The sequence below is a fragment of the Dama dama genome, chromosome 20 (genome assembly GCF_033118175.1).
Source record: "Dama dama isolate Ldn47 chromosome 20, ASM3311817v1, whole genome shotgun sequence".
Lineage (NCBI taxonomy): Eukaryota > Metazoa > Chordata > Mammalia > Artiodactyla > Cervidae > Dama > Dama dama.
Window position 1 is genome coordinate 23,881,685 of NC_083700.1, and position 20,840 is coordinate 23,902,524.

General features: G+C 46.5%; 3 non-coding genes across 3 annotated transcripts; 1 reads left to right on the forward strand and 2 right to left on the reverse strand.

Moving 5' to 3' along the window:
• Positions 1 to 266: 266 nt before the first annotated feature.
• On the forward strand, positions 267 to 338 carry TRNAQ-CUG (transfer RNA glutamine (anticodon CUG)). Its single transcript has one exon. It is a non-coding gene; the product is annotated as a tRNA-Gln (tRNA).
• A 1,909-nt stretch (positions 339 to 2,247) lies between these two features.
• Positions 2,248 to 2,321, reverse strand: TRNAN-GUU (transfer RNA asparagine (anticodon GUU)). Its single transcript has one exon. It is a non-coding gene; the product is annotated as a tRNA-Asn (tRNA).
• A 2,565-nt stretch (positions 2,322 to 4,886) lies between these two features.
• On the reverse strand, positions 4,887 to 5,050 carry LOC133041890 (U1 spliceosomal RNA). Its single transcript, XR_009689438.1, has one exon. It is a non-coding gene; the product is annotated as a U1 spliceosomal RNA (small nuclear RNA).
• Between the last annotated feature and the right edge of the window lie 15,790 nt (positions 5,051 to 20,840).

Here is a 20,840-nt window from a genome sequence, read left to right on the forward strand (position 1 = left end):
GAAAACTCTAGAAATGCCGGCAGAGCAGGTGCATTTGGAGGAGGCCCCAAAAGCCCTTCCCTGTTGTTCACCCCGAATGGGTTTCTTCTCATTGGACGAAGTCCAAACCTGAAGAGAAGGCTGCGGGCCGGCGAGTCAGGCGCCCCCTGGCGTCGTGGAGGAAGCTGCTCGGGGCGGGGTGACGAGAGCGCCGGGCGGGAGGCGGGTCCTGGGCCGGCGCGGCTGCGCCAGGCCTGGCTCAGCCGCGGGAGTAGTCGGCCGGTGACGGTTCCATGGTGTAATGGTAAGCACTCTGGACTCTGAATCCAGCGATCCGAGTTCGAGTCTCGGTGGGACCTTTCTCTTTAGACTGAGTTAAGTGTCTTTTACGCGCTTAGCCGGAACTCAGTCTCCACCTGAAAGCGAACTCGCGCCTCAGATGCGCGCTGAGTGGACCTGCTTCCCCGCCCCAGCGTCCTCCTCCCTCCTGCTCTCGGGACCAGAACGTCTGGGTCCCGCGAAGGAGGCCACACGTCCCCGGTGCTTTGCCGCCTCCCCCTCAGCAGCCGAGGTCCCGGAAACCTATTATCCGAGCTGTGCAGGTCGGTGATCCACCGGGAGGTAGCGGGCAGGTGGGAGTCGAGCCCGGGGCGTCCCCGCTGGACCTAAAGGCTCTGCTCATCGCTGGCCATCGGAGGCCCGGCCCCGCCAAGGGGCGCAACGACCGAGCCACTGCCACCCCCACCCCATCGGGTCACCCTGGGTCTCCAGGGTGAAAGGCAGAAGCTGGCTCACTGAGGGGGCTTCTCACCGCAGTCTTGTCCCTGTGAATAAATGGTCGCGGGGGCTGTGATGTCATTGATCAGCCAGGTTGACAGCTTTCCGGTGAGAAGAACTGTATTTTAACTCACTTGCCCAATTCAATTTCGAGTTTTAATTGATCCTATTTCAATTTACTTTGATTTATTCGATTTTTTTTTTTTTTCCAGAATTTCTCGCCCCTGCGTCTCCGCTGAACACGAAAAGCCGCTGCTAGGCTAAGATTTGAACCTTGACTCCAGGAAATCTAGTCCTTTCCTCCCAAGTTCAGACAGAAAGATGAGCCAGGGCCACGGATCCAGCATCTTTGGAGACCGAGGGTCCTTTATCCACCTTCATCCTGGCCTTTGAGACACCTGCGGATTTATAGTCAAGGCTAGACTATAGTGAATATACCTTACTTAGTTAGATTTAAGTTGGAAGCTACATCCAATTTTATTGTTATAAAATTAAAGCAACAATTTATGTATACTCAGGACAACAAATCACAAACTTGCTTTCCCGAGTATCTTTGTTGAGGACAACAGAGGATGAGATGGTTGGATGGCATCACCGACTAGGTGGACATGAGTTTGAGCAAACTCCGGGAATTGGTGATGGACAGGGAAGCCTGGCCTGCTGCAGTCCATGGGGTCGCAAAGAGTCAGACAGGACTGAGTGACTGACTGACAGGACTGAGCTGTATTCAGCGACTGAATACTGTTGTTAGTGGTATTTTTGCTATTATGTATTGTTTTGTCTATGCAATGTGGGAAAAAGTGAAGGGCTTTCTGGAATATCCTATTTCTATTACTCCCAGTAGTACCCTTGAAAACAAAAAATGCTTGGTGTTAGAGAAAGAGATTCACTTAAAAGATGGATATTCAATAAAAACCCTGTAGTTCCGAATTGGAATTGGGTGTGTGTGAATATTTGTGAATTCATAAATACATACAAATACATTCAATACATACAAATACATTCCTTGGGGCTAGAGGAAAGAGCGTGAATTGTCTGCAGCTGGGCTGGAGGGAATGGAAGATGAAAGTAGTGTTCTGAAACTGGATTATTGTACCTGTGATGGGGCAAGAAAAGAAAGAGAAGGAAGGAAGGAAGTGATAGCTCTACAAGAAAGGGTGGAGGCATCGTGAGACCTGGCATTGCGGTGCCCCTGCAGGTGGTGACAAGAGCCTGATCTGCGACGTCATAGCTTGAGTAAGGTTCCCCCTCCCCACCCCCCAACCCCCGGTGCGTGTGTCTTCATCCACTGGCAACTGTCCTGGCAGGTTCAAGGCAGATGGCTTAGTGAGGGCAGGCCTCAGGGTGGCGCAGAGAGATCAACGCCACCAGGTAAAAACCAAGAGGAAGGAGCATGCGGAAATCAACAGCCTGGGGATTGCGGGTGCTGGAGAGGAAGTGAAAGGTGCATAAAACTAACGGCCGAGACATCACCAGATTCAAAGCCGAGTTCGTCCCTGGGTGGGCTCGAACCACCAACCTTTCGGTTAACAGCCGAACGCGCTAACCGATTGCGCCACAGAGACCAACTGTTACAAACGCCTCCTGTAATGTCCTGCAATCAGAATGGATTTACCCCGTCCCTTCCAATCGCCGCGGAAAAAAAGATTCAAATGTCTCTATTTTGGCCCAACCTCGTCGGCACCAGAAACGCTGAATCTGGGCGCCGAGCACGCCAGGCGGCAGACCCGGAACCGGAGTGAGCGGGGGCTCGGACGCAACAACGCGGAGCCCACAGCCATCCTCGCCTGCTCCTGGCCGCCTCCAAAGCTGCCCCTCTACCCGAGACAGCTGCAGCTTCTCTCGTGCTCAAGCCCTCACTTCCCACTCGTGATCGGCCTCACAGGTCGCGCTCACGGCACTTGCCCCGGGGCCCTGGGGGTCGCACGGGGCCAGGACAGCAACTGGCTGTGTTCCCACGGCACTGCCCCTTCTCGGCGCCTCCAGAGAATAAATAACTCCACGGAGCCCGACCTGGAGTTGGTTCACCATGCCCGGAACGGGGCCTGGCATCCAGCAGTCGCCCAAGAAATGCTGGGCGGTGGATGCATTCCGTCTCAGCTGCTGGGAGTGGTCGGTAGATCGAGAATTCTTATGACACCTGCAAGTTTTCAGTCCTAGAGAAACCTGGATTTTTCAGGTCGGTTGTTCTTCAAAACCTTTTTTTCTAGCAGGTGATTTTAGGAACAGATAAAAGTTCTAGAAAGGCCAAGAGGACACCACCTGGACCGGCTCGGAGCTCCCCACCCAAGACTGTTCCGCGCCTTGTTGCTTGGGTCTGAATTCGTACCCTAATAAGGAACGGGCTTCTCGTGCCTGATCACCGCCAGCAACATCGTGTGGTTCTACCTTTTGGACTTGGTGGCTTGTCCCCTACTGCCCACCGAGCAGGTGGGTGGGATGGCGAAGCGGACACCTCGCCAGGGAACTCAAGCTCTGAAGCAGCCCAGACCCCGCCCGAAGCCCCCAAGGCCTGGAGTCAGCTTCCCCTTCAGCTTCGGCCTAGCTGGGGCTCTAGGTGCCCCTGGAGGAAAGTGCCTGCCGCACCGTAAATAACCTTCTCGGCTGTCTAATCCGGGGCATTTGGCTGAGCTGATAGGAATCCGCCCTTTTCTGGCCTCAGGGGTCCCCGAGGCATCGCCCTATCCCTGCCATCGCCCTATCCCTGCCGATTGAATTTGCTTGCAAAGAGAGGCTCCCTGCCTATCTCCATTTCTCTGGCCTAGGCTGTGCATGCTGATCCAAGACTCAGGGGTTACTGGTGACCCAAAACAGGTAACCTCCTCTGTCTTTCTCTTTGCAGATGGGTGCTCCTGTACATAGAAAAATCCCCAAGGACACAAGGAAATTACCAGAGTCAACAACTGAATTCTGCATAATGGGTACACTACAGGCAAAAATCAGTTGTGTTTCTATGCAATAGGAGTGAAAAATCTGGAAAGGAAATTAAGAAAACAATTTCACTTGCAATATCACTTAATTAATTACTAAGGGAGGTGAAAGACTTGAACACTGAAAACTGCGACACATAGCTGCAAGAGATTAAAGAACCCCTAAGGAAATGGAAAGACAGCCTCCACGTATTGGAAGATTCAGTGTAGTTGAGATGCCAGTACTACTCGAAGTGATCTGCAGAGTCAGTGCAATTCCTATCAAAAATAATCCTCTGCATTTTCTAATTGGTCCTTGTTAATCCCGTGCAACACAGTTCATTTCAGACATTGTCGATTTCATCACTTAAAGTTAGACTGGGTCTTTGTTTATGTTTGCGTGTGTCTACTTAACTGTTTGAACTTACAGAACGTTGTTGTTGTTCAGTCCCTCAGTCATGTCCGACTCTTGGCGACCCCATTGACTGCAGCTCATCAGGCTTCCCTGCCCTTCATTACCTCCTGGAATTTGCTCAAACTCATGTCCATTGAGTCAGTGATACCATCTCATCCTCTGTCGCACCCTTCTCCTCCTGCCCTCAACCCTTCCCAGCATCAGACAGTGGAAACAATAGCTGACTTTATTTCTCTGGGCTCCAAAATCAATGCAGATGGTGATTGCAGCTGTGAAATAAAAAGACACTTATTCCTTGGAAGGAAAGTTATGACCAACCTCGATAGCATATTAAACAGCAGAGACATTACTTTGCCAAAAAAGGTCCGTCTAGTCAAGGCTATGGTTTTTCCAGTGGTCATGTATGGATGTGAGAGTTGGACTATAAAGAAAGCTGAGCGCTGAAGAATTGATGCTTTTGAAATGTGGTGTTGGAGAAGACTCTTGAGAGTCCCTTGGACTGCAAGGAGATCCAACCTGTCCATGCTGAAGATCAGTTCTGTGTGTTCATTGGAAAAACCAGTATTGAAGCTGAAACTGCAGTTCTTTGGCCACCTGATGCGAGAAAACCCAAGTATGATTTTCAGGTTAAAAGGATTTCCTGTGAAACAAAATAGCTTCTCACTCCAGTATTTTTGCCTTGAAAAATCTCACAGAGAAGCCTGGCAAACATACACTCCATCAGAACCACAAAAGTCAGATACAACTTAGTGACTAAATCACCGCCAAGGAAAAGCAGATTAGGTCTGCAGTTATTACTCAGTTATCAGGGGAAAGCGCGCACGCAGTCCCCCACTACCATAAATTACGCAGTCGAGTTTCCTCTATTTGAGGAAATCGCAGAGGTCAACACACCCGGAGTGCAATGGGTGAGCCTCGCCCTGGGAGAACCACCTTCTTGATCATGGTATCTCCTCTGCCAGGTAAGTATGAGTTGACCTTCCCCCTGCCCCCCGCACAGCCTTAGACACGTTCACTGTACACACACGCTGACTTTGCCGGTTCCCGGCAATTCTTCCACTATCCTCCGTACCCTCTCCTTTCCCACACCCCTCAGTCCCTCCAAATAACTCTTCTAAAAAAAAAAAATTCAACAAAATCTCAGGAAAATTTCCGTAACCGGGAAAGTGTCTCGCCGGGAACAGGACCACTTCGCTGCAAGATTTACATAAACCAACCCCATTCGGGACCTGTAAGGCGGCTCCTCTTCTTCAACCCAACCCCATCCCTGTGGAGATGACCAATGGCGAGTCCCCTGTGACGGGAAGTGACGTCATGACTTCATCAACGTTAGCAATCGACCTACTTAAAACGATAAAAGAGACCTAGGGTGTCCTTGGTGGCTCAGACAGTAAAGCGTCAATCTACAATGCGGGATAAGCCGGGTTCGATTCCTGTGGTCGCGAGGATTCCCTGAAGAAGGAAATGGCTAACCCAATCCAGTACTCTTGTCTGGAAAAATCTATAGACGGCGGATCCTCGTAGGCTACAGTCTATGGGGTTGAACACGACTGAGCGATATAACGTTCACCGTTTAAATGAGATATAGATGAGTTTTCATTTCTTTTCACTTTAAAATTTTTATTTTTTACTTAGGTATAGCCAGTTAACAATGTTGTGGTAGTTTCAGGTGAATAGCGGAGGGACTCAACCATACATATACAAGGAGATACGGACGGATTTTGCCAGCCTCCTCGGAGTCTGACCCTTCGGGCTGGATTGCACGCCGAGGAGAGAAATTTAGGAATCGTGTGTTACGCTGATGCAAAAGTTTTTAAGTAATAAATAAGTTGTAAAAACATGTCAGGAAGCAACAGTTAGAACTGGACATGGAACAACAGACTGGCTCCAAATAGGAAAAGGAGTACGTCAAGGCTGTATATTGTCACCCTGCTTATTTAACTTATATGCAGAGTACTTCATGAGAAACGCTGAGCGGGAAGAAGCACAAGCTGGAATCAAGATTGCCGGGAGAAATATCAATAACCTCAGACATGCAGATCACACCACCCTTATGGCACAAAGTGAAGAGGAACTAAAAAGCCTCTTAATGAAAGTGAAAGAGGAGAGTGAAAAAGTTGGCTTAAAGCTCAACATTCAGAAAACTAAGATCATGGCATCTGGTCCCATCACTTCATGGGAAATAGATGGGGAAACAATGGAAACAGTGGCTGACTTTATTTTTTGGGGGTCCCAAAATAACTGCAGATGGTGATTGCAGCCATGAAATTAAAAGACGCTTACTCCTTGGAAGGAAAGTTATGACCAACCTAGATAGCATATTAAAAAGCAGAGACATTACTTTGCCAACAACGGTCCGTCTAGTCAAGGCTATGGTTTTTCCAGTGGTCATGTATGGGTGTCACAGTTGGACTGTGAAAAAGCTGAGCACCGAAGAATTGATGCTTTTGAACTGTGGTGTTGGAGAAGACTCTTGAGAGTCCCTTGGACTGCAAGGAGCTCCAACCAGTCCATCCTAAGGGAGACCAGTCCTGGGTGTTCATTGGAAGGACTGATGTTGAAGCTGACACTCCAGTACTTTGGCCACCTCAAGCCAAGAGTTGACTCATCCCTCTGATGCTGGGAGGGATTGGGGGCAGGAGGAGAAGGGGACAACAGAGGATGAGATGGCTAGATGGCATCACCAACTCGATGGACATGAGTTTGAGTAAATTCCGGGAGTGGGTGATGGACAGGGAGGCCTGGCGTGCTGCAATTCATGGGGTCACAAAGAGTCGGACACGACTGAGAGACTGAACTGAACTGAACTGAAAACAGTGAATAGAAATATAGAGACAAAATAAAAGCATATGTATATTTCATGTGTGTAACCATACGGATTTAGGGTTACATCTCAAAGTGCTACTTGGTGGAGTTACTTTCTGTGCAGATTCTTCCTGTTTCATTCTCCAGATATTCCAAGGACCATGCTTTTCCTTTGCTTACCATACAGAATACAAGAAATGAGGACTCTGAAATAGAAACTGTTGACTAAAATAAGGGCAAGAAAGATGATGTGTTTGCTTGGAGAGTGAGGTTTGTTTATTTGTTTTCTCTTACTGCAGAAGACTGGGTTAGACCTGAGGGCTGAGAAGTGGGAGGCTGGAGAAGACAGCCAACTTGTGTTTTCCAACCAGAGAGCAAGGGGAAATGGAGTAACTTCATCCTTAAGGTGCCTTTGGCTTAAGGGGGAAGGTGACTTCTGGAAAATCTTGGGGCGAACAGCAAAGGAACTCAGCATGCAGTTAACTTCCACGAAGAATCTTGCTTTCTGCCTCCGTTCCCCACACCCATCCACCCCCATTTCTCTCTCTGCAAACATCAGAAATAGATTCTGGCTCTTTTCATCTGACATAAACTTTAATCGAGGGCTAGTAATACCTTGGAGAATCTCCAGAAAACTGGAGAATGAATTTATACAAACTGGGAGGAATAAAAAAGACTGATGAAAGCAAGCACACAAACCAAATGGAAAGGACACTGGTGCCTTCTGCTCAGTGACAAACCCTCTAACTGCACAGCTGACCCTGTTGGGCCTGGGCACTAGACACCACCTGTGGTTCCATGACTTCTGCTGCACCTGGTTGGTGTTCAACTAAAGATCTTGTGGTGGGGGGATTCTTCTGTTGCAGTGGCCAGAAAGAATTTTCCCAGGGCCTACTCCTGTGTCTCTCACCTCCTATTAAATGCTGGAGTATTTGTTACTTGTAGGGAGTGGCCAGTGCCTGGTAATAGATCCACATCTTAGCCCCTCAGAAAATTAAGTGTGTGATCCTCAGAAGTTGCAGAATATGGAAAATTCCTCATCAAGGGAAACGGGGGTTCAGATAGTAGTTGATCAAGATATAACAAAGGACAGCCCTGCAGCTAGCCCAGTGAAGAACATTATAAATTCAGTGCCCCATTTGACACAGTGCAACCCTGTGTCAAATAGACCAGGCATGCACAACCCTGTCTTGGAGCATACTAGACGTTTATCCCTGAGTGCAAGTGAGGTTTGAGCCTCTTAGATGGGGATGGTTGGTACCTCATCCTGTGTTATTTACATTTTCTACACTGAGAATTAAACAGTTTGAAAGTTCGCATTTCTGGGGATAGAGTAATTGGTCTAAAGCTATGGTAACAAATTCCCACCATAACTGGTTTTAAATATTTTTTATTCACCGAGGTCCACTGTAGGACTTTCCTATTGCTACTGTTACATGTCACTACATATTTAGTGCCTTAAAACAACACACATTTATTATCTTATGATTCTGGAGATCAGAAGTTCAAGATGCATCTCACTGGGCTAAAATCAATGTGACAGCTGGGTTGTGGTGGTTCTTGGAGATGCTAGGGGAGAATCTGTTTGCCTTGTCCAGCCTCTAGCAGATGCCCAGATTCTACTCCCATGGGCCACTTTCATCTTCAAAGCTAGTTACAACTGATCAAGTTATTCTCACAACACATTATTCTGACACCAACTCTCTTTCCTCCCTCTATATGGACCTTTGTGATTCCATGGGGTGCCCATCTCAAGATCTTTAATTTAATCACACTGCGAAGTCTCTTTTGCCATGTCAAATAACATAATCATGGATTCCAGGGACCCAGGTGTGGACATCTTTGAGGCAGCATTAGCCTGCCATCACAGCCAGTCTCCTCAGTGACCACATTTCTGCTCCCTTCTGAAACTCATCCAGGTGAAAGCAAGTCAGTCCATGGCTTCTTAGTGTCAGCCAGTCAACAGCTGTGCCCTGAGCTCAGGCACTAGAGTCAGAGAGAGAGAGAGAAGGAGAAAGTCTATGGGGAGAGGAATCTGAGTAGCCAGTGCCTGGGAAGTTCCTAGGGACTAGAGCTGAGAGCTGCAAATGCCTTCATGAGAGGAGAAGGCTGGGGAGGGTGTTAGGAACTGAATGTATATCACCTCCCCCCCAACACCACCACCTAATTCATATGTTGAACCCTAATCCCTGTGGGGCTGTATTTGGAGAAAGCATTTTAAGGAAGATGTTGTTCAGTCATGTCCAGCTCTTTGCGACCCCTGTGGTCTTCAGCATGCCAGGCTTCCCTGTCCTTCACATCTGGAGATTGCTCAAACTCATGTCCGTTGAGTCGGTGATGCCATCCAACCATCTTGTCTTCTGTTGAACCCTTCTCCTCCTGCCTTCTATCTTTAAGGAAGTAATTAAGGTGGTTCAGACGGTAAAGCGTCTGCCTACAATGCGGGAATCCGGGTTGGATTCCTGGGTCGGGAGGATCCCCTGGAGAAGGAAATGTCAACCCACTCCAGTACTCTTGCCTGGAAAGTCCCATAGCCGGAGGATCCTGGTAGGCTACAGTCCATGGGGTTGCAAAGAGTCGGACACAACTGAGCGATATAACTTTCACTTTCATAAGATTAAATGAGGCCATAGCCTTGGGGTCCTGATCTGATAGGATTAGTGTCCTTGTGAGAAAAGAAACCAGAGAGTTTAGGCTCCTGCCCTACCCCAGCTCAACCACAGAGGAGAAGCCCAAGGAGAACACAGTGAGAAATCTGCTCTAACATTTGCAAGCCAGGAAGAGTGTTTGCATCATAAATTGAATTGACATGACATGACATGAACATGAGTCTATCTTGGACAACCAGCCTCCAGAATGTGTGGAAACAGACTGATGGTTAAGCCACCCAATCTGTGGTAATTTTGTATGGCTTGCCTGAGCTGACTAATACAGGAGGTTGCCTAGCCATTGGCCTAAGAATCTTTTCCTACCTGGGCCTTTGTGGGATCTGCCCCAATTTTGTTCATTTCCTGTAATTAGTACTCACAGCCTGCTTTCCCTTGTTAAGGCTTATCTGTGACTTTAGAATGAGAATTGATCACCTGGTTTAGGGTTTTATAGTATAAGTTATTCCATATAACAGTAACCTGCACAAAGGAGTTGGTTTTTTTTTTGTAAACAGTTTTTGCATCTTCCCAAATATCAACCTGGCATGTTTTGAACAGCCAGATTGAGATTTTTGCAGAATGACCCCATGAGAACATGTGGCCTGCATTTCCTATTCTTCTGGGAGATTTCTGTGGTTTGGACTCTCCAGAGCCACAGACTAGGGTTTGGGTGCTGGTGAGGAATCTGTGGCTAGCTCTAAGGAGACCTAAGCAAAAAGAAAAAATCCCTAGAATCAGAGCATGTAAGGGGGCTGGAGGAGGATGTGATAAGAGGCTGCTCTTATGAGAATCAAGGGGGTTGGAGGATGAAAGAGGTGGTTGGGCATGTGTAACTGTCCACCATGAGGTCAGGAGAAGTTCAAGAGAGAGCAGCTGCTATTCTGGGACCAGGGACTAGAACTTTTTTTGCCATTCAGGCTCTGGTCATCTTCCTCCTTACTCTGCCTCTGTTTTCCCTTCCTCCTCATTTAGAAATGACAGGGAAACATATTATCCCTTAGAGCCTTCAGAAGGTAAGGGAGTCCTGTCAACATCTTGATTTTAGTCTAATGAGAACTTTATTGGCCTCCCTCAAAATTGAAGATAATAAAAGTGTGTTCTTTTAAGAGGCTAAACTCATGGTCACTTATTATAGCAGACATAGAACATCAATTCAATGTGTCTGTTACATCCACTTTAGAAGTTATAAGATGGGGGACATAATGAACCCTGTATGGATCTGCAGGTTGTCTGCTGACAGGTCGAGCAATCTTGGTACTTCTTTGAAGCATTTCATTAGGTGTCTTTTTTCCTTGCTATTTTTTTCCCCTCAAGGACTCTCATCCTATTTCCTGCACAGTTGTACCCAAAGTGGTTCTCATTTACAGCAAATTGGAAGACATTAGTGATGACACAGGTTGATTTCATTTGTTTTAGAATGGGTTCTAACATGTAGAGGGAAATAATATAATTTATGAAAAGTTAAATATTGTAGAATACTCCATCTTAAAGCTACACTTTTTTTCAACTTTTTTTAAAAATTAGGGTGAAGAACTACCTTTCAAAGGGTGAAACACAAAATAGCTTTTAGGAATTTTCCCCAAAAGTAATTTGTGATTTGATCCTGACCAGGTCTGAAATTTACATGATTCATATGCTGTTGTTTTTATAAAATCTTTGTCCACAAAATGATGTTTTTTAAAAGCATTACTTGAGTCCTCCCATAATTACTGATTATATTGTCAATTCCTAGAGTCCCCAGCAACACTGGAATGAAGGAAAAATTTCTGGGATGCTTGAATCACCACACAGCAAAAGATACTCCAATTTTACTACTTTATCTTAAAATAATAGTTCATAGCTTGGCTGACTTTTCACCCATTCTGCTGATTCTGCCAGTGAGTTCCTCTATAGTGACAGCCAGAGGTGCTGATGGAAAATATGTAATTAGCTAAGTGTAAAAAGCAGAAGTTGAGGTCTTTCCATCTACTTCAAAAAGGGGGCATGTCACTCTACCTCAGGGCTGAGTCTCTTGAAGGATCGTTTTATAATTGGTGGTAGTGGTGGTGAGTTTTTTTGTTCATGTTGTTGCTTATTTTTCAACTGTTACTAGGAATTAACTGTCGAATGAGTGCTTGATTTTAATTCTGAAAGGCAAAAGAATGTAACTAAGGACATTTTTCAAGGAATGTTTGAAGATCTTCATGTTAATTTGTGGTTCAACGAATCTACTTTTTAATTAAAAGAGAACAAACTTATATATGGGTTTGAATCAGTGTTATAGAACAATAGGTCTTAAACTGTGATCTACAGCTTACCCACATCAGAAACATATGGTTGCGCTTATGTGAAAAATTCAGACTCTAGGACTCCACACCAACTAAATCTCTGGGAAATGGAAGCCAGGAAATAGCTTCTTTAATTACAACAGCTCATTCTAAGATTCTCTAAATTTAAGAACCACTTCTTAATATTTTTAAATAGGAGATTCTTATAAAAAGGCAAGACAGTAAATCATTCTTTTAAACTTAGACTTTAAGTGTTAGTGAGGGGAGCTCTTGGTGACAGTTTGTCTTCCCTATTCTTCCCCACTCAGCTCTGGGACTGGTGCTGAAATCAGAAATGAAGTAGGGGAAGAACAACTTATTTCTTTATATATATATTTTGCTTTAATGGCCATCAGAAAGGCTATTTCATTTCCTCTCACCAACCCTGTCCACCAGTTATGTCAGTCTTAAACATACCCTTAGAGCAATGTATATGAGTAACTATCCTACATTTGCTCATATATACACACTTTCTAAAGCACTATGAAGACACAGACAAGGCTTTAACACAGCTGGGGGCTGCTTGCGTATCACTTTAAAATGATCACTGGTTTGCTTTACACAAGACTTTCATTAGGCTTGCTGTGGCCTTTAGTTCCCAAATCTCAAAGTGAAGTTAGGATGACCAAATAGCAAAGCATATTTAAGAGTGAGGTCAGTACACTTTTTGGAGATCTTAATAGATATAAGAGGAGAAGGGGATGACAGAGGATGAAATGGTTGGATAGCATCACCGACTCAATGGACATGAGTTTGAGCAAGCTCCAGGAGATGATGAAGGACAGGGAAGCCTGGCCTGCTGCAGTCCACGGGGTCACAAAGAGTCGGACACGACTGAGCGACTGAACAACAATACAAACAGGAGGTCTAGGCTAAACAGGAGATGACATCTGGGAGTCACCACTCCCACCCCATGGATTCAAAGAACTCAGGTGCTGCAGTGTAGACTGACGCCCAGCCTGACGGTGACCCAAGTCAGGCCGTCGGGCCCCCCTGCCCACTCTGTCCTGCAGGGCGCCGCTGCTCAGGCCTGTGCTTTCAGATCTGCCCAGGAGCTCCAATGTGGGGACCACACACTCCAGTGTGGGGAAGCAGGTCCTGTTTCCCCTGACCTGACCCTCTGAGGACAGGTGATGAGGCAACAGATGTCTGTCGCTGGCTCCCACGCCCCAGGGTGTTCAGAAGCAGCGTCGCAAGGTCCTCTGCTCACTAGGCATGTTTTCCTTAGTGCTGAGCCACGGGGACCCTGGCTGGTTAGTCCTCAACTGCAGGAAAGGCCCTCTGCCTTTCACCCTGCTCACGAGACCATATCTCTGACTCTTTCCAGACCCTCCAGTAGGTGTGGAGGAGGGCCCAGATCCTCCTCAGCAGACAGGGAGCTGGGAAGAAGGGGCGCAGGCCCATCCTTGCTGCTGTTTTAAGGACCTCTGGTGGCTTCGCTGCTTGCATGTCTCCTGGAAGGCAAGGGTCACAGGACTGGAGTGCATGGCAGGGCCCTTAGGGGTTTCCCCTGTAGACCAAAGTAACACAGTGGAAGTCAGAGTCCTTCATCAGGTCCTGCTGCTGGCTCACTGAGGCTGGAGAGGGCTGAGTGGTGACAGAAGCCAGGATCGTGGTGGGAGCCTGTCAGGAGGATGAGCTGAAGGGAGGCGCTGAGGTCTGGGGATCAGCTAGTGCCCCCAGGTCAGAATGAAAGCTTCCCACACCACCTGTGGTCAGGTCTCTGCTCAAAGCCACTGCACACCAGGTGGCCAGACCCTACGGCTCCCTCTTCAGGGGCCAGCTCACTCTCCAGTTCACTTGGGAGCAAGAGGATGGCTTCTGTCATTCCCTAGGGGGACGAGTGCTTAGTATGAAACATGCGCATAGAGACATGATCTCCTGCAGGAAGTAGAGGATGTTCTCTAGACTGAGAATAGTGTAGAAGTTTGAGTTGGTGGGTCTGGTCAGCTCTGTTCTCTCCACCTTCTCTCTTTGCTTCTCTAATTGGTGAATGGTGTGGCCAGGGAGGAAAGGGGCCTGGGAGGGCCCTCCCACCCCTGGAAATGTGACTGAACTGAGCCTGAAGCCTCTGGTTTTCTTCTCTGAGAACTCTGTTCTCATTGCAGAGCTGAGGTGTGGACTCCAGGCCCGGACTGTAGAAGTAAAAGGTGGAGCCTGTCCTGGGAAATGCAGGCAGGCAAGTCACACATTTGGGTAGCAGAGGCTCTCTGCTCATTCTGTATCTCCAAACATCTTGCCAACCCAGCAGAAGACCATGAGGACCTCAACTCCTGAACGTAAAGCCTTGTGGGCCCTGCCTCTCCTCCGTGTGGGTTCTTTGTGTGCATTTCGCATGCCCTGGGTGAGTTGTTCAGGAGGCTTTATTCCCTAAATAGCTGTTGCTGCTGTGGTGTGGGCAGGAAAAGGGCGTGGGGAAGGCCGACCCCCCAGGGTCAGCAGCCTGGGAGGAGTGTGGGCAGCGAGGCCACCTCGGTCAGTGGCTGGGGGAGGCCCTACAGACCTGGCCCCACCACTTGCCAATCACAGGACCAGGGCACAGAAGTCAGCAGGCAGTACATGAGTAGATTTAGGATGGATGAGAAGTCAGGATTCTGGGGACCAGACATGGTTAGATCTGCAGTGAGGAGAGTTATTCTCTGAGCTCAGATACAGCAACAAAGGGAGGGGAATGGTCCTTGCCCCTGCCTTGCTGACTGTAAAAAGCCAGTAGAGCTAAGCCTCCCACAGTGTTTTGAAATCTGCGAAGTTCTTCCCAAGGGCAACCTTCAGATTCTCGCTAAATAGACCAGAAATAGGAGGCCCTGGGCCTCTCCTACTGCTTCCGTGGGCCTGTGGAGCTGAGCCTGTGTTCCAGGTGCCCTGCGGGTGGCTGTTAACGCAGATGGACTCCTCTAGGCACTGGTGCAGATTCCATATTTCACCAAGATGTTCCTCTAGCAGGTCAGCCCCTGCAGCCACCTAGCAGGACAGGAGGAGGTGGGGATGGAGCACTGTGGTCACTAGTGGGGCCCACATTGGGGGTGGGGCTCGGCCAGAAAAATCCCTAAAGATCACCATCCTCTCTCACACAGACATCCAGAAGTTTAGGTGAGCTTGCTTGAAGAGTAAACTGGCTTCAAACACAGGACAGGTGATGCTAAGCAAGCCCCGGTGGCCTCCTCCCATACAGAGGTATGTGTAAGGGAGTTGTAATACATGGCCAGTTACCTGGGCAACTGGTAGGCGTAAGGGGTTTCCCATTGCCTAGAAAAATAACTGAAGGCTATGGATCTCAGTCTAGACCCTAGACAGATGTGACCTTTGCCTGAGTTGACTTGAGGATACTAGGGAGGAGCTCAATTAAACTTAATTCCTCTCCTTGCACTGACCCTTGACTGAACACAACTTCACAAGAAACAATGCTCATCCTCCACCCTTAGAGAGAAGGCCTAAAGTAAAAGTGGGTATCTCATGGACTTCCCTGGTGGCCCAGTGATTAAGAATATGCCTGCCAATGGAGGGGACATGAGTTTGATACCTGGACCAGGAAGATTCCACATGCTGCAGGGCAACAAAGCCCATGTGTTCAGCACAGCTAGTGAAGCTCATATGCTCTAGAGTCCTGGCTCCATAACAAAAGAAGGCACCACAATGAGAAGCCTGTGCACCGTAACTAGAGAGTAACCTCCACTTGCTGCAACTAGAGCAAGGTCCTGCATAGCAATGAAGACCCAGCACAGCCAAAAATAATAAATAAATAAATTTTAAAACGTTAGTACCTCATGTCAACTCATCCTGTGTGGTTAATGATTGGTACTCAACAATTCCCTGAAATCACTTTTATTATGGAAGGAAGAAAGCTCCCTCAACTTTGCCAAAGAGATCTGTGATGTGGTCTTTGGGAGCAAAAATGATTGTAATGATGTCTGCTGTTTAATGTTTCAACTAACCATCCCTTGCCTCATCAAGGCCATTGCCTTTGGTTGCTAAAATTTTGAATATTTGCCATCTCCAGTCCTTCCAGTAGGTAATCCAGGTGAATTTGCTTTTCCAAAGGAGATTGGCCTATTCTATGTCCTGTTATTTGCAAACAGACCTTAAAATGCCTTTTCTTAGCTCTTCTTCCTCCAACCCTGATTTGGAAATGCCAATTCAGTCTCAGTCACAATTATCTACTCCTCCATAAATGGCTGCACCTGTGTTTGCATAAAAACATCTCTAGTATGACATTATCTTTGTCTGGCACTGAAGTAGGAATCTGACAGCTGATTAGAGAGTTGGAAAAAACACTCCAAAGAAAAGAATAAAAGATGCAGGAAAGAGCAGTGGGTGGGGTGCTGATGACGGACTCCATCAAATGCATCATTTTGCCTGGACACAGCCTTTTTCTGAGAATCCCAGTTCTCTTCTATTGGAACCGGGCTGCATCCCAGCATTCACCTATGTGATGCACCTCTCCACCCGGTGGAGACCAGGGAGCTAGGAGTTAGAAGGAGAGTTTGAATTGGGTTGGTACACAGGGCACGTTTATGGGGTTAGAATCTGTGTAGAAACAGCCCCACTTTCTGTTATAACTCTTGATGATGGAAGATGTTCTGTGAATGTTGGCACCTGGCATTCTGGAAAGGCCTGAGAGTGGGCTTTGAGGGGACCAGGGTGCAGGGACCGAGAAGGATGTGATGAGAGCACAGAGGTAGTCACTGACTCGCTCACACCCCTGCTCCGCCCCGAGGCCCAGGGTGGGGAGGATGAGGGGTGCACTTGGAAGGACTTGGCACTGCTAGGGCCCTTCCTTTTCCTCACTCTGTGAGCAGGGTCTAGAGGAGAAATGGAGGAGGATGCCCTGGTAGAAAAGAGGTGGATCCTAAATGAGACTTCGTTTCACAGGCTGACCCACTCAGCTTTGTGTTTACCTGTGGGTTTGGAGTGAAGCTGGCACATAGAGGAGCCTGAGGATAGGTCTCCAGTTATGCTCACTTCCTGAGGTCTCATCATGTACCATTGGCCACTGGTGCCCAGTTCTGTCCTGGAAGAGAGTGGGGCTGGGCAAGGTTGGGCACCATCCTACAAAGGAGACATTTTCCCTTGAGAAGCCACCTTGACAAAGGACTTGTTTTACTTAAGCTGAATCATGCCTGTTGCTGCTAGGATTTCAAGGTCTTCATTCTCGGCCATTTGTTTAATGTTGGGGCTTTTTCCTTCATGAGAATCTCCCTGGAATTTTTGTCTGAAATGCAGTTTCTCGAGTCTTATCCCCAAGTTTACAACAGGCCCTGTAGTGTCTCTGGTGTAGATTTCCGATACTGTGCAGCCAGCACCCAGGGATTGGGACCTGTCTCCTGTATGATATCACAGTTAATCATCCAAGGTTAGTACTACTTTCTCTATTTTACATGATACATTCTTCTCCATTATACATGAGATCCATATGCTCAAAGAGGGTAATGAAGTCACCATGCAAAGCAGACTCGGTATTTTGGTGGAGTTGGAATTTGCATCTTGGACTTCTGTCACCAGGGCTGTGCTTTCATTGTTTTCACATAGACACAGCGTAGGATAAGTGGAAATCGGGTAGGGAGCAGAGGACATCATTTAGAGTTAGTGATTCCTGGTAACTAGTATGGATCTGCTTGACAAGTATTTACTGAATATTCTATGTGGCAGGCTTTGAAGAGACTTTGGGTGGAGGGTGACTGAGGCACAGAGAAGGCCTAGATCTCAGGAACATGGCCTCTAACACAGGAGCCAGATGTTTTACAGAGAAGCACTTCTAATTTTAAAATACAGACTGTGACGTATTTAACATTCATGCATTCTTTGGTCATACTGTGTCCACCACGTTGGTAAACACATTATAAATACGGGACTACTGGGAGGAGACTGGGCTTCTCTGGGGACTCAGATGGTAAAGAATCTGCCTGCAATGCAGGAGACCTGAGTTCAATTCCTGGATAAATATAGCACTATTGAAAAGAGATGAAATTCTTTTGGGGAAATGTCCATCAGATATTTTTATTTTAGGAAGGAAAATAAGAAGTACGTTTGATCAAATGTCCCCTGAAATTTAGCCATGGGTTCTTGGTGCTTTTGGATACAAAAACTTGTGGTCAAGGTTTGTTTGGCAGCTATGCTGCATAAGGGTGTGGGAATTTAGGCGAAATCTCCATATCTCTCTGGGCCTCAGTTTCCTCATCTGTAAGAGAAGGTTATTCCAATTCTCCAAATTCCTTTCCTGTTGAGTTTTTTCTGAATGCATAAGAGACTGAGATGCATGTTAAATGTGCACTGGGATCTGTAGCCAAGACTTGATCTTGGTTCCTTCTCTGTGTGTCTCCTATAGGAGCCTCAACTGGGCCCACACACTGGAAACACAGAAAGGAGAGAGGGGATGGAAGAAAGGAAATCAGCAGGTTCAGAGGATGAGAAAACCCAAAGAAAAGCAAGGTAATGGTCGAGGAGCTTTTGCCAAGGGAGGTGAGGATAAGGACAAGGTGAGCTTGGAAAATTCAATAGGAAGTGAGGAATGCACAGCATCATCTAAGTTCTCAAGGAGCAACCTGAGCTGAGCAGGAAGGACCAGGAGAGTAACTTAGTCCACAGTGAACTTGTGCACCTGCCGAGGAGATCCACACGATGGATCCAGTTGGCTTATACTGCTAGGAGCACCAATTCCAGGAGGAGGAAGAGGTCTATACTGCTGGGAGCACCAATTCCAGGAGGAGGATGATGAGACCCTGAGGCTCTGTCCTGGACCCCCAGCCTGAAACGTGGAAGCGCCCGCACGTGGATGTCCTCCAAGTAAGTGTGCAATAAGGTGGATAAATGGTGTTTGGAAAAAATTAGAGATCTTCATTCTTATCAGGGGCCAGGATAATGGGACTCATTTCTGAAGTAGAGATGGTAATAATATTTTTCTGCATGTACAGTTTTGAGGCTTTACACACATCATCTCTTAACTATATGTTGAGTGCTTAATTTGCAGAAAAGAAAGAGTATGTATACTGTTCCATTGTATAAATTTGTTAAAAAGGCAAACTTATCTAAACTGGCAATGGTGGCTTGGGGCTAAGAGTTGAGGGAGTGATGCACTGCAAAGGGGAACAAGGAAAGTTGTGACCAATGGAAACACCCTGCATCTTGATTCTGGCTGTGGTTTCCATAGTGTATACATCTATCAAAATGCATTTAGTTGTATATTTTTAAATGGTGCAGTCAAGAGGTCTCATATAAAAATCTACCACATTTCTCCATACCAGCAGTATTAGGAAGTGAAAATCAATAAAACATAATAGAGAGAAACATCCATGATCATTTAATGCTTAAGAATACAGATACTGATGACTCCTGAAAACTATTGCTAAGAGAAATTAAAGAAGACCTAAATAAACAGAAATATACATTATATTCATAGATTGGAAGACAATATTTTTAGAATGTCAAATCCTTGTTCTTCTGAATAGTATTGCAGCTGGCATTTGGGGGGAGGTATAGTTTTTGCAGCCGAATTATAACATGTAAGTGGAAATCAAAGTATCTCAATTAGCCAAGACACACTGAAGGAGAATTAAGTTGGAGGATTTACTCTACTAGATTTCAAAACTCGGGTTAAAACTACAGTAAGTAAGACACTATACTGGTGTAAGTAAAAAGAACACAAATTGATGAATGAAAGAGGAAAGAGTAGAAAAGTTACCCACACCCATATTCAGTTTTTTAATAAAGTCACCAATAGGCATCACGGGATAATGATACACCTCTGAAAAATATCTGTTGTGATAAAGAGTATCAAGTGAGAAATTATTAATACATTGGGGAAGTTTTCAATAGAAATGCAGTATAGGTGAAGGAAACAGCTACTTGGAAGAATCTGACACAAGAGTGAACTGGAAAATGTGGGCTGGGGTTTCAGAGTAGAAGGGATGCTACCCGGGTGTGGCTCCAGCACTTACAGCAAGGGGGTCTTGGCCCGTTAGAGACCTTCTCTGTGCCTCAGTTTCTTGAACTGCAAAGCAGCAGAGAGTTATGTTTTTGCCACCAGTCAATTTTGAACACTAGAAGTACCATAAATGAAATAATCATCCCCTCGAATCATGAGGCAGGTCAATGATATCAGTGGGTAAAATTAAGTGCACACCTGAGTACCTTTAACAAATAGATTCCAGGTCCCGCCTCAACTCGCTGAACCACAGTTGCTTCAGGAGAGGAGTGTGCACTTGTCTGGGTGCTAACTCTCCGGGGTGACTCTTACAATGATCAGCTTGGGGACAGAATACAGTGAGATGTATAACTTTTACCCAAACACAGAAGTAGGACACAGCAGAAGCACAAGGGTGTTTCCAATCCAGTGACTAAAGCAGAGAACTATAGGGAGACTCTAGAACTGAAGGACTAGGCCCATCTGACCCCATTTTACTCTTGTCCAGTTTACAGCAGAGACACAAGTCCTTGGGGACATATGCCTTGGCAGCTGACCATCCACCTTGAGGAAAGTGAGAGGCCTAATTTTTAACTCAGTCTGGTTTTGAGTGAAAGCTAAATTCACCCTTGTTCGCTCATTGATGGGACCAATCTTCTCCAAGCTGCCACTTTCTAAAAAATAAATTGCATTGCTATAAATGCAAACTTCAACAAAGATGTTTGTTAGCAAATTTTATAAATACCCAAGACACCTAACAAGAAACCAAAAAGTTAGCAAGAGCATTCAATTTCAGGAGAGTTCGGCCCAATAGAGCACAGTCACTGATAGAAAAGATTCTTGAGTTGAAGGGAAGCGATCCCTTTCTGTCCTGGGACATCCTGCTAACTTCAGTGGGCTGGGAAAGCAGCTGCCCATTCTAACAGACGGGATTCTCAGGTGGCGCTAGTGGTAAAGAACCCACCTGCTAATGTAGGACATGCAAGAGACACGGTTTTTTGTTTTTCTTTTTATTGTCAAATCAAAGGTCAAGTTTAAATTTAATGACTTAGGTATTAACTATACACATACTAGTAAGTGCTAAGACTTAAAATCTTCCGACTC